This window comes from Bufo gargarizans, chromosome 2, assembly GCF_014858855.1.
Source record: "Bufo gargarizans isolate SCDJY-AF-19 chromosome 2, ASM1485885v1, whole genome shotgun sequence".
Classification (NCBI taxonomy): domain Eukaryota; kingdom Metazoa; phylum Chordata; class Amphibia; order Anura; family Bufonidae; genus Bufo; species Bufo gargarizans.
Window position 1 is genome coordinate 88,651,831 of NC_058081.1, and position 10,834 is coordinate 88,662,664.

General features: G+C 42.3%; 1 pseudogene; it reads left to right on the forward strand.

The window, feature by feature from the left end:
- The first annotated feature begins 1,395 nt into the window (after positions 1 to 1,395).
- Positions 1,396 to 6,532, forward strand: LOC122925915 (annotated as a pseudogene).
- Positions 6,533 to 10,834: the final 4,302 nt, after the last annotated feature.

Sequence of the window (10,834 nt, forward strand, 5' to 3'; positions counted from 1 at the left end):
ATTTTTCACAATTTACCTCAAAGAGAATCTGTCATCAGGGGTAACCCTATTTAACCAGACACAGTGCCAGGTAGGGTTGGCCCTGCAGAGTAGAACAAAGCCTTTGCCTTGATTATCTTTTATGTTATAAGTTATAACCATATATAACAAATTAAAGGGGTTATCCAAGTTCTCCAACAGCCCCCCTATGTGCCTGGCCCCTCACATGTAATATACTTATCCCGCTCCCTGCACCGCTCCTCGTCCCTGCACCGCTGCTGCTTCTGCTTCTTCCTGTACATGGATGAAAACATTCAGTGTTAAGGAGCTGGAGCAGCCAATGGCTGGCGGAACCGGGGACGAGCCTCCCTAGCGTCACCCGCAATACTAGGTCGGCTAGTCCCTGTCCCCACCTGCCATTGGCTGCCCCCCTCCTTAACACTGGATGTTTTCATCCGTGTACAGGGAGAAGCAGCAGCGGGGTAAGTATATTACCTGTGAGGGGCCTGGCATATGGGGGGGCTGCATAGGCGTGTGTACGAGGTGTGCCAGGTGTGCCTGGGCACACCCTAATAAAGCCTGCTGGCCAGCGAATACTAATAACTATGGAATCTATGGAAGCACTCATTAGTAACAGAGGACCAGGAAGCTGTGAACACTATGTACTTACCGCTTCCTGGTCCTCGGCTGTTGACTGTGCAGGGCTGTGCACAGCATGAGGCGCTTTGTGATGTAACGCTGCGTGCACCAGTTCAGAGCACAGCCGACAAAAATGTTATAGGTTATAACTCTGGAACAGAAGGAGATAAATAAGACACTGTTTTACTCAGCAGGATAAACCCTAGCAGGCTTTATTCATGGTCTTGCATGGTTGATCCTGCTGACAGATGCTCTTTAATTTAATCAAAAATAATCTCAAAAAGTTTGGCCGGCCCTGGATTAGGCAACAGTAACTCCTACAATGTAAATTTCTCTGTACTTTCCCATTCTCTTTCCTAATTATTTTACACATTACTTGGTTTTCATTGTTGTCTTCTTACTGTGCCCCACCTTCAGGATAAAGCCCCAGATGAAGTAATACCATAGGCTTCAATCAGCTGCTATCAGTAGTCTTTTGCATAATTCATTTTTAATGGGAAGAGCACATAGAGCGGGGCAGAGCCTCCCGCCATGTTATCTCGATCCTTCCATTAAACCTCATCAGCTCAGAACAGTAAATAAGGAATCTGATGCCGATCCCTATGTAAACACGACTTCTGTATATAAAATATATCAAGTGACTTGGATTATACTTCAGAGCTGAAATCTCTCTTCCAGAATCCACAATGAAACTCCTGGTGAGAATATTTCTGAATGGTTTATCATGTGAAGACTGAATGTGTAATTTAATCTAACCATTCCCTATGTTCCTATGTCTAGATTGCAACCATCCTTGGAGTCCTCCTGACTCAAGCCCTAGGAAATGATGTAAGTAACTAGATGTATGGTTTGGCTTGGGCTGGTTTTATCCTTGAAGCTTTTCTGGCTGACCTTTGTAGCGGTTGTCTCACATTGACAGCTGGCATCAGTCATAAATTGGTTATTGACATACTGTATGTTAGATGTACTTCTACAAGTTCTGTGGGGGTCCGGCTGCTGGAATCATGAGAATCGGGGTCTTATGTCCCCCATTTGAATGGAGCAGTAGTTGATCATGTCACGCTAATGCCATTCAGCAATGCGCATGCTCGACTAACACTACATTCAAAATGGGGACACAGACTTCCAATCTTATGACCAGTGATGGTTCCAGTGGTCGGGCTCCCACTAATCAGAAACATCACGCATCCTGTGGACGGGTGAAAAGTTGTCATTCTGAGACAACCCCTTTCATAGATGTTTCGCATTGTTCAAATTCAAGTTAGTTCTTTACCAGAAGTCCTTTATAAATTAATGGGGCTAAAATATAAATGGATCATGATTGATTCCAATGGGTCTGTCATGTCTGTCATAGATCCTTTGAAGCAATGACATATCCATAGCCTCTGTTCACACTGGACTGATGACTATCAAGCCATGACTGCTCTAATGGATCTGCGTTCAAATGCATAACAATAAATCCTGACTGACCTCATTGCATTTTGTCAGGTTTTCATTCTGCTATCCTCATGTCTATAAACAACCAGTAGAATGACATGATATATAGAAGGATTTATATTACTCCCGTAAGTGTAAATGGCCCACAGCTTAGACAACCTAAAGCCACCTATCAGCCATGTTTATTTTGCACCAACACATGGCAGCGGGCATCCATACCTTATATTAGTGGAGTCCTCACTGTGGTTCATTTCATTTGTCATATGCTGTAATGTGTTCATTACATAGTAAATCTAAAGTAGTGTTAAAAAGCAAACCAAAAATTAAAAGGCAGAAATAAATTGTCTTTAGATTTCCCCAATTCATCTAAATATCAGACTATAAATAGAATAAATGACTTCTAATTAAACAAAAATGTCTATTTTATTTTTTCCAGAACATCAATATTAATAATTCAGGTAATGATGGTGGAAGCATCAGCCAAAAAGTGAACATTAACAACCAGGACCAAGTGGCCAACATCAACAATCTCAATGGCTGGAACTCCTGGGACTCCGTCTGTGACTTTGGCAATGTGAGTGTTCTATAAATGCTTTGTTTAGCTTACTTTTTAACTTTTGGTCTGTTGGGTACAGACAGCGAGGTAATAGTGTACCTAGAATTTATAGGAACCACACTGCACACTCAGGAATTGTGCAATCCCCTAACTTACGACAGCGGTATAGCCCATATGATTGATCTAGACATCAAGAAGTTGTTATTGTGTGTTTCTCTTTGATCCCAATGTTTTATCATTGATCCTTATATTGCTACTTTCTCCACCTAACATTGACCCTTTCACACTACAGGGGTTTGCTGCTACAAGACTGTACAACAAGAAGATCTGCGTGGTTACCAAGATGACTCCAAGTTTCCCCACCCTGGAGCAGCTCAGCGAGATTGCCAAGACCAAAAAGGTAAAATACTAGGACATCTGTCACCACTCCTGGTAGATAGCTGGATGGCATCTCACCTAGCTAGGAGATGCTTGAATTCAGCTTTTTGTATCTATATCCTGGACCATGATGGGTGTTATTATCCATTTGCTGCTAATGCTGTGCTCATGCTTATAACATCCATCTAGAAATGTTTTTTTTTTTCTGTTCAGTTATATTGAGGCTCAACATCAAACTTTCCTGAGGATTCCTGACTCTTCCACACATCCATCATATTCAATAGCTAATGGCCTAAGGAAAACCTTAGACTTCTCAGTTATCAATCTGAAAAATTATATTTAGCAAAAGAAAGAATATTCAAATGTGAGGGAAAAAGAAAGAACAACATACATGAAAATAGATATAATGACAAATGTTTAAAGTAAAGAAGAAAGGTACACAATCTGAAAAGAAAAAATTTATATACAATAGTAAGTCAGTGGTGGATAATTGTTCTATCAAGTATTTTAGAGGATGCATTACTGCATTGTGTCCACATGGCCCCAGATTGATTGTTAAAATGGCACATATACTGTTCGATTCGAACAATTGAATAGTATAATTTAACACCACAACTGAAAAACACAGTTTTGACTTGTTGGTGGATATTGCATAAACCGCATAGACATACCCGAAATTAATTGTGAATATTAATTGTCGTGGCAACCACATGCAATTATTTCTACGAACATTACAAAAATACTTATGTGAAATATAAGCATATGTGAATATTGGATCGAGAATTATAAAGTATTATTGTTTATCCTCAGAGATTGGGTTCCACTGGAGAACCTACACCTTTTTAACTTCACAATTGAATTGCATATTGGATATTTTAATTATTTATATAATTTATTATTTATCACTTTTTAGTCTGGCCAGACTCGTCCTCACCTATATTTATTGTCTTAAGATTTTATGGACATATTAATAAAGTACCACTTACTCCAGATATAGCGAGTGCCCAGCCTTTCTTTAGACATATCATTTTATCTTTATAGATTGGGTAAATCTGTAGGCTGAGAGCACCCATTAGGGGAACCTGACGTAGTAGTACTGCCTATTTTACATTTATTTAATCTACTATGTTGCAGCAATTGACAATGTATTTGAATATTGTAATAATATTATTATTATTAGTGTCCCATTATTTGTAACATCTGTATATTTTATTTAAAGGTCCCTACCAACACCCAGCTGATGACCTACACAGTCAATCAGACCCCCGTTGTTCACATTGAAGAATATGGTCAGCACATTGAAGCCTTGTGCAGGGGCATACCAGCCTACACTGCTCTGGAGATGCCCAGTAAGTGTCTTTCTTTTCTACTATCATTAGAGCAGAATAGAAATTTCATACCAAAAAGATTTCGATTTTTTACAAGTTTTTTTATCAAAACATACAGTCCAAGTTTTTTTAAAACATTTTATAAGAATGAGGTTCCTTCTTTGGTTGAGACAACATTTCTGAATCCATATTACAGTTGCAATACCCAGTCCCCCTACTATAATACATGGGCACACATACACATATAATAATAATAATTATTATTATTATTAATAATAATAATAATAATATTAGGTAAAACATCATAACAATTATACAGTAAAGTGATACAAAATGAAACAATTGCTTGCATGATACATCTAGTAGGAGACTTGTCCATAAGAGCTCAGAATCTATAAGATACAGGGAACAGATTGAAGAGTTCAGAGACTGGAAGAAGCAGCTCTAGATACAGTAGATCAGATGGAGGCGATGTTGAAATATCGGGGGACACTTTAGGCTCGGGTTCAGTACACAATTGAGTGGGTATTTGCAGGGAAGAGCAGGAAAATGTTGAATGGAAAGATAGGAAGTTCCAGAAGAAAAAGAAGGCACAAGAACAGTCTTGTTTTCCTAATATTGATGTGCAATGAGATTGAAACAATAATATCAAATTTTCTGCTACCACAAATTTGAGCAGGCGATGTATAGATATTGGAAGAACCCCACAGCAAAAATCTATATGAGGCTTGCATACTTTATAGTACCCCTTTAAAGCATATTCCTAACGTTAGAGTGGTTGTTCCACCAAAAATATTCAACATTTTTCAAATAAGCACCTGGATGGTAAAGCTAAATTTTAGAACCACCTGTATAGAGTTAAGTGCTATTTGTACTTTTCATCATCTCTCTGTTCACCTTGATGAGGTGGTTGCACATGCTCACTGCCATCCTTCTACTGCCACCAGCCCTATCTACTGTCAGGAGCTGTGACAGTTACAGGGAGAGCACTGAAGCAAAATGATGCCTATCCTGTTAAATTCCAGAGAGATTGGGGTCTCATGCACTGTTGCAGCCAAGTGGTGAAGTTCTGAAAATGGCACATTACTGCTGGGTCACATTCTGCTTGGGGACATTTCAGCAGTGATGGCAGTGGTTGGCTGCAGTGCTGCATGTGACTCCGTCCACCTGGAACTTTACAGGACGGACACAAAAAGACTTCTGAAGTAAGCCTGGGAGCAGAACTAAAGCGACAGGGAGCAAGTGAGTAAGGTTAATTCAGCAAGGGGCCATGCTGCTAGAGATAGTAAAAAATGCTCAAAAAGATAGACAGCCCCTTTAAATCTTTTTTAGAAAAGACAGCTTACCATACTGTTTTATTGTTTAAACAGAGAAGAAAGGGATGTAAATGAGGTCTTAACAAGCTCTGCCTCTAATGCCACCAGATGTAAGGCAGCTATCCTGTAAGTCAACATTCGATCCTTACAGGCCTTGAGACATGACTCGGAAATTAAATAAGCCAGCACCTCATCTGCAGACAGCTGTTTCACAGTGACTGCCCCTCATTAAGTGTAGAGCAGAAAGTATTGGCTTAACTAGGCCAAAGTCAGGATTGGTGGTTGCTGCAGGCAGTTAGTACATTATCTTTTAAACAACTCTCCAATTCCAAATAATTTCAGATTAGCTGGAGAATGGAGCATGCACTTAATCTAGTGCCCTCCATTTGACCTACTGAGCTGTGGAGGCACCGATTCCTGGGCCCCTCACCTGCCAGCGCTTCTCAGACTACCCTATGCACACAGCTGATATAAAAATGTTATCTGGAACTGGAAAGGATTTTGATTTCTGTATTAGAAATGCCCAAACCATTATAAAAGTTTATTAAGAAACAAATCCGCACCAAAAGTTGTACCTATTGAAATAAAATAAAACAAAGTAGTGTTCATGAGATGGATATTCATTATAAGGCTCCACTGTCCTGCTCCATAGAACGGTACTCTTCTATGGCAGATATGGCACCAGTGTGAATATTTTTTACCTTTCTATTCTTTCTAAAAAAATTCCACATTCGTGCGTTCCCTCCAGATATTATTTCCTAAGCGATTTCACAACTGAACTTTACATGACGACTACTAGAGTTATAACAAGAACTTTTTTTTCAGATGTCGGAGGAGAATTTGCTCTCTGCCATACCAACAGCATGATTACAATTTTGGGAATCAGCTTCTGTTTTTAAGATGCCACTACAGCCGACCCCCTGCCCACTGAATGGATACATATTGAAACTAATTTGAATTGTGGATCCTTGTAAAGTTTCCCTAAATCATATCTAATAAAATATTATCTGTGGCTTTTGGCTGCTTGTGTCTTCTTATATCATGCAATAAGAAATTAAAAATGAAAATGAGCAGCAGAAAGTATTTGTGTAGAATGTGCTCTAACACACGTCCCTTTTCAGGTTCTGCCAGAGGGTATGGAATGTGCTGCGTCACCCACTCCATCACCATTTTCGGTATCAGCTTCTGTTTTTAAAGACCTTCCTTAAGTCAGATTTGGAAACACAACTCGCCCAGAGACTCCCACCATCAATCATCATGATGCTAAAAACCTGAAATAAACCTATTTCTCAGGGAACTACGTCTATGTTTTTGTATAAAGCACCTCTCAGGTCTTAGGGTACGGTCACACGGTCAGTTTTTTTAATGCAGTTTTTGTAGCCAAAACCAGGAGTGCATTCAGAATATTGGAGAAACCTGAATGTAGGGCAGCATCTTTACATCACAAAATGTGCTTACCTTTATTTTCCAGACTCCTAGCTAGATTGATTTATAGTGAAATTCAAGTATAGTACGAAAAGAAGCTAGCTAGAGACTGTGTGTAATCCACAAATAAGAATAAATCCAGGATGCCCCTATTTTTTAACCACAAACCTAAAAAAAAATCTAAAAATAATCACATTTTTCTTTTATATGTCTTAATAATTTCTGTGGTACAATAATAGAGACGAGTGAGAACATTTGGGAAGTCAACCCAATTTTCCAAGATATTTGAGATTGAAAGAATTCAGATTTTTTGTGATTTGTTTCGGGAGAATTGAGAGAGAGAGAAAGAGCAAGAGGGAAAGAGATAATCCAGACCAAGTAAATAGAGATGAGCGAATCGAAGTTAATGAAGTGGATTTCCATCAGAATTTCTGGAAAAATTAGAATTGCCACGAAGCAGATTTTCCTCACACTTCGTGGAAACGAATCACATTTTTTCCTAAAATGGCTGCTGCAAGTGTGAGGACATGGAGAAATGAACTTTGGTAAGGCGGGATCACCCATAATGCCATGCATGCAGCCAATCAGCAGCCAGCCAGCCCTGTGATGTCACAGCCCTATAAATAGCGGCAGCCATCTTAGAGTCTGCCATTTACCAGAAGTCAGCAGGCACTAGGGACAGTATTAGAAAAAACAACTTCATTGGGCTGAAAAAGCGATTTACAAGTTCAGGGAAAGATTATTCAAGGTGTAGGGAAAGGATAAGGAGGAATCATTCGACAGCATTTATGTTGAACAGGGTTCAGTAGGGGAGGTTACAGCCTGGGTAATAGGAACAATCCTATTACACCTTGCTGCACTGACTGGGGACCCAGATTGCCATTATACAGCTCTGTAATTCCAGCAAACCGTTCTTGTTATTGGGGTGTGTGGTAAGGTGAACATAAAAGTGTATGGTAAAGTCCTGGAAGGGGTGTATATCCCACCCAGCTTTCTCAACTGGGTGAGGTAAATAAAATCCAGGACAGGTTTTCCCCTAGCCTGAGGGATCCCAGCTGAAGCCAGCTGGGATCATCAAGGGGAAATAAAGCACAGTCCATACTGTCAGTCTGAGGAGAGGAATGCCTGGAGAAAGCCTGGGAAGCTGGCTGCCCTGCTGGCTAGAGAAGCCGAGTTCTCTGTGTGACCTGTGTTCAATAGGTGAGCTAGGATCTTCACTGTATTAGCCAGGGCCCAGACGGGCAGGTGTTTATTTCAGTTTGATTGATGTTTTGTGGTGCTGGCCCTTCACCTTACCCAGTGAATTATAACTGGGGTTGCTTGTATTGCCGGAGTGTGATAAATAAAGCAGCATTTGGACTTTAACCCTGTGGTCTGCAAGAGAATCTGTCATTGCCGCCCAGCCTGAGAGTGTAACCCCTTACAATTGGTGGAGGATGCGGGTAAGCGTCCCTGCTGAAAAAGGCAACAGTCAATTGCTAAGGCAACAGGGTGACAGTTATTGATTTAATGTCCTGGGTGAAAGCTGCTGCAGCTTTGCAAAGTTCACCAAATACCATGGAGGAAATGATGAAGGTGTTGTTACAGGCCAATCTGGAGGAAAGGAAAAGACGTGCTGAGGATAAAAAGAGACACGAAGAAGCCTTACGTGTCCAACAGCAGGCTAATGCGCAGCAACAACAGGCCATGGCACAGCAGCAAGAAACAAATTGTTTGTTGATGGAGCAGATTGCTGCAATAAGAGAGACTGCTGTAACTCCAGCCCCACAAGTGGAGGTAAGCCCCCCAGAGACTTTGAATGTGAGGAGGGTTGTGCAGCGGGCCTTGCAAAAACTGACACTTGATGATGATATTGAGGCCTACCTGACCGTATTTGAGAGGGTGGCGGAAAGAGAGAGGCTGCCAATAGCAGAGTGGGCAGAGGTCCTTGCGCCCTTTTTGTCTGGCGAACCACAAAAGGCCTAATATGACCTCAGGGAGCAGGATGTCCGGGACTATATCAAATTAAAAATGGAGATCCTGGCTCGTTTGGGCGTTACACCAGCGGTTCGTGCCCGGAGGGTCCACACGTGGAGCTACAGCATGGACAAGCCTGCCCGATCTCAGATGTTTGATCTCCTCCATCTTGTACAGAAGTGGCCGGAACCTGAGACTTCTACACCAGACCAGATTGTGGAGAAAGTAATGGTGGATCACTACTTTAGAGCCCTCCCAGCGGAGCTGCAACGGTGGGTCGGACATGGAGACCCAAAAACTGCGGACCAGCTCGTAAACCTGGTGGAAAAGTTCCTGTCGACTGAGGACTACCTCCGTGACGTCCCTACCGCAGCAACACCTCCCCGGAGTGCCCAACCTGTGTCATCTGTGGGTAAGAGAGTTCCGGCTGTTGGGGGTGTGTGGAAGGGTGCAAGAGGGAATAAGGCTCTAGGGGTTGGGCGTGGGCATAAGGCTGAGTCTCCCGGGCAGTCCAGACCCAGAGAGGTTTTCTCACCTAGAAGACCTGGGGTGACCCAGTGCTGGAGGTGCCGTGAGTGGGGACACATTGCTGCCTATTGCCCTCTTACCTCAGAGCCCATGGAGTGTGCCGGGACCCGGAGACAGTCGCTGTATGCGGTGCCAGTGTGTGCAGCCTCCCCAGGACTAGAGACTGAGCCGCAGATGTGTACCCTGGTGATAAATGACTGCTCTGTCAGGGCTCTGTTGGACTCCGGTAGTCTGGTCACCTTAGTGCATGCCAGCTTCGTGGCTGGTAATTATGTGCCGGACAAAAGAGTAAGTGTGCTGTGCATCCATGGGGATGCAAAATCATACCCGGTGGCTTGCGTTAAGCTGGAGACTCCGGCTGGGACTGTATCCTATGAAGTCGGGTAGTAAAAAGACTTATGCATGATATGATATTGGGCCGGGACTTCCCCTTGTTTTGGAAGTTGTGGGAGAAGAGAAACATTCCTGCAGAATCTGTGCCGTCTCCTTTAAATAATCATTGCTATGAGGGGCCCATTGAATCCAATGGTTTAAAGGAAAAGACCATTGAAAACAATGGTGCCGATAAGGTGCAAAATGAGGATGTCATGGTAACTGAAATGTCTTATGAAAATATGGGGTTATGTGACGTACCTGATAATGACACTTTTCCATTGCAGGTGTTAGCTGGTGAAGATGAAGCTTCCCAAACTGGGGGAAATGTGTTGGACTTAGGGGTGTCTCGGGGTAACTTTGGTACAGTTGAGAGACCCCACTCTCATGAGTGCTCATGAAAATGTTACCATGATAGATGGTGTACCACAGGTACCAGAAGCTGACCAAAAATGTCTGCATTTTGCCATGAATGGAAACCTGCTGCATCGAGTTAATAAATGCAACAATGAAATTGTGGAGCAGCTTCTGGTGCCAAAACCCTATAGACGTATGGTACTAGATCTTGCACATAACCACGTACTTGGGGGTCATTTGGGTGTTAGCAAAACACAGGAGAGGATACTACAAAGATTTTTCTGGCCTGGAGTATACAAGGAAGTGGAAATATACTGCGGGTCCTGCCCAACCTGCCAGATAAGTGCCCCGACCTCACATTTCCGGAGTCCCTTGGTGCCTCTTCCCATCATTGAGGTACCTTTTGAAATAATTGCCATGGACTTGGTGGGTCCCATTGTTAAGTCAGCTAGGGGGCACCAGTATATCTTGGTTGTGTTGGACTATGCCACACGATACCCGGAAGCGGTACCCTTGCGAAACATGGCGTCCAAAAATATTGCCCGGGAATTATTTTTCATGTT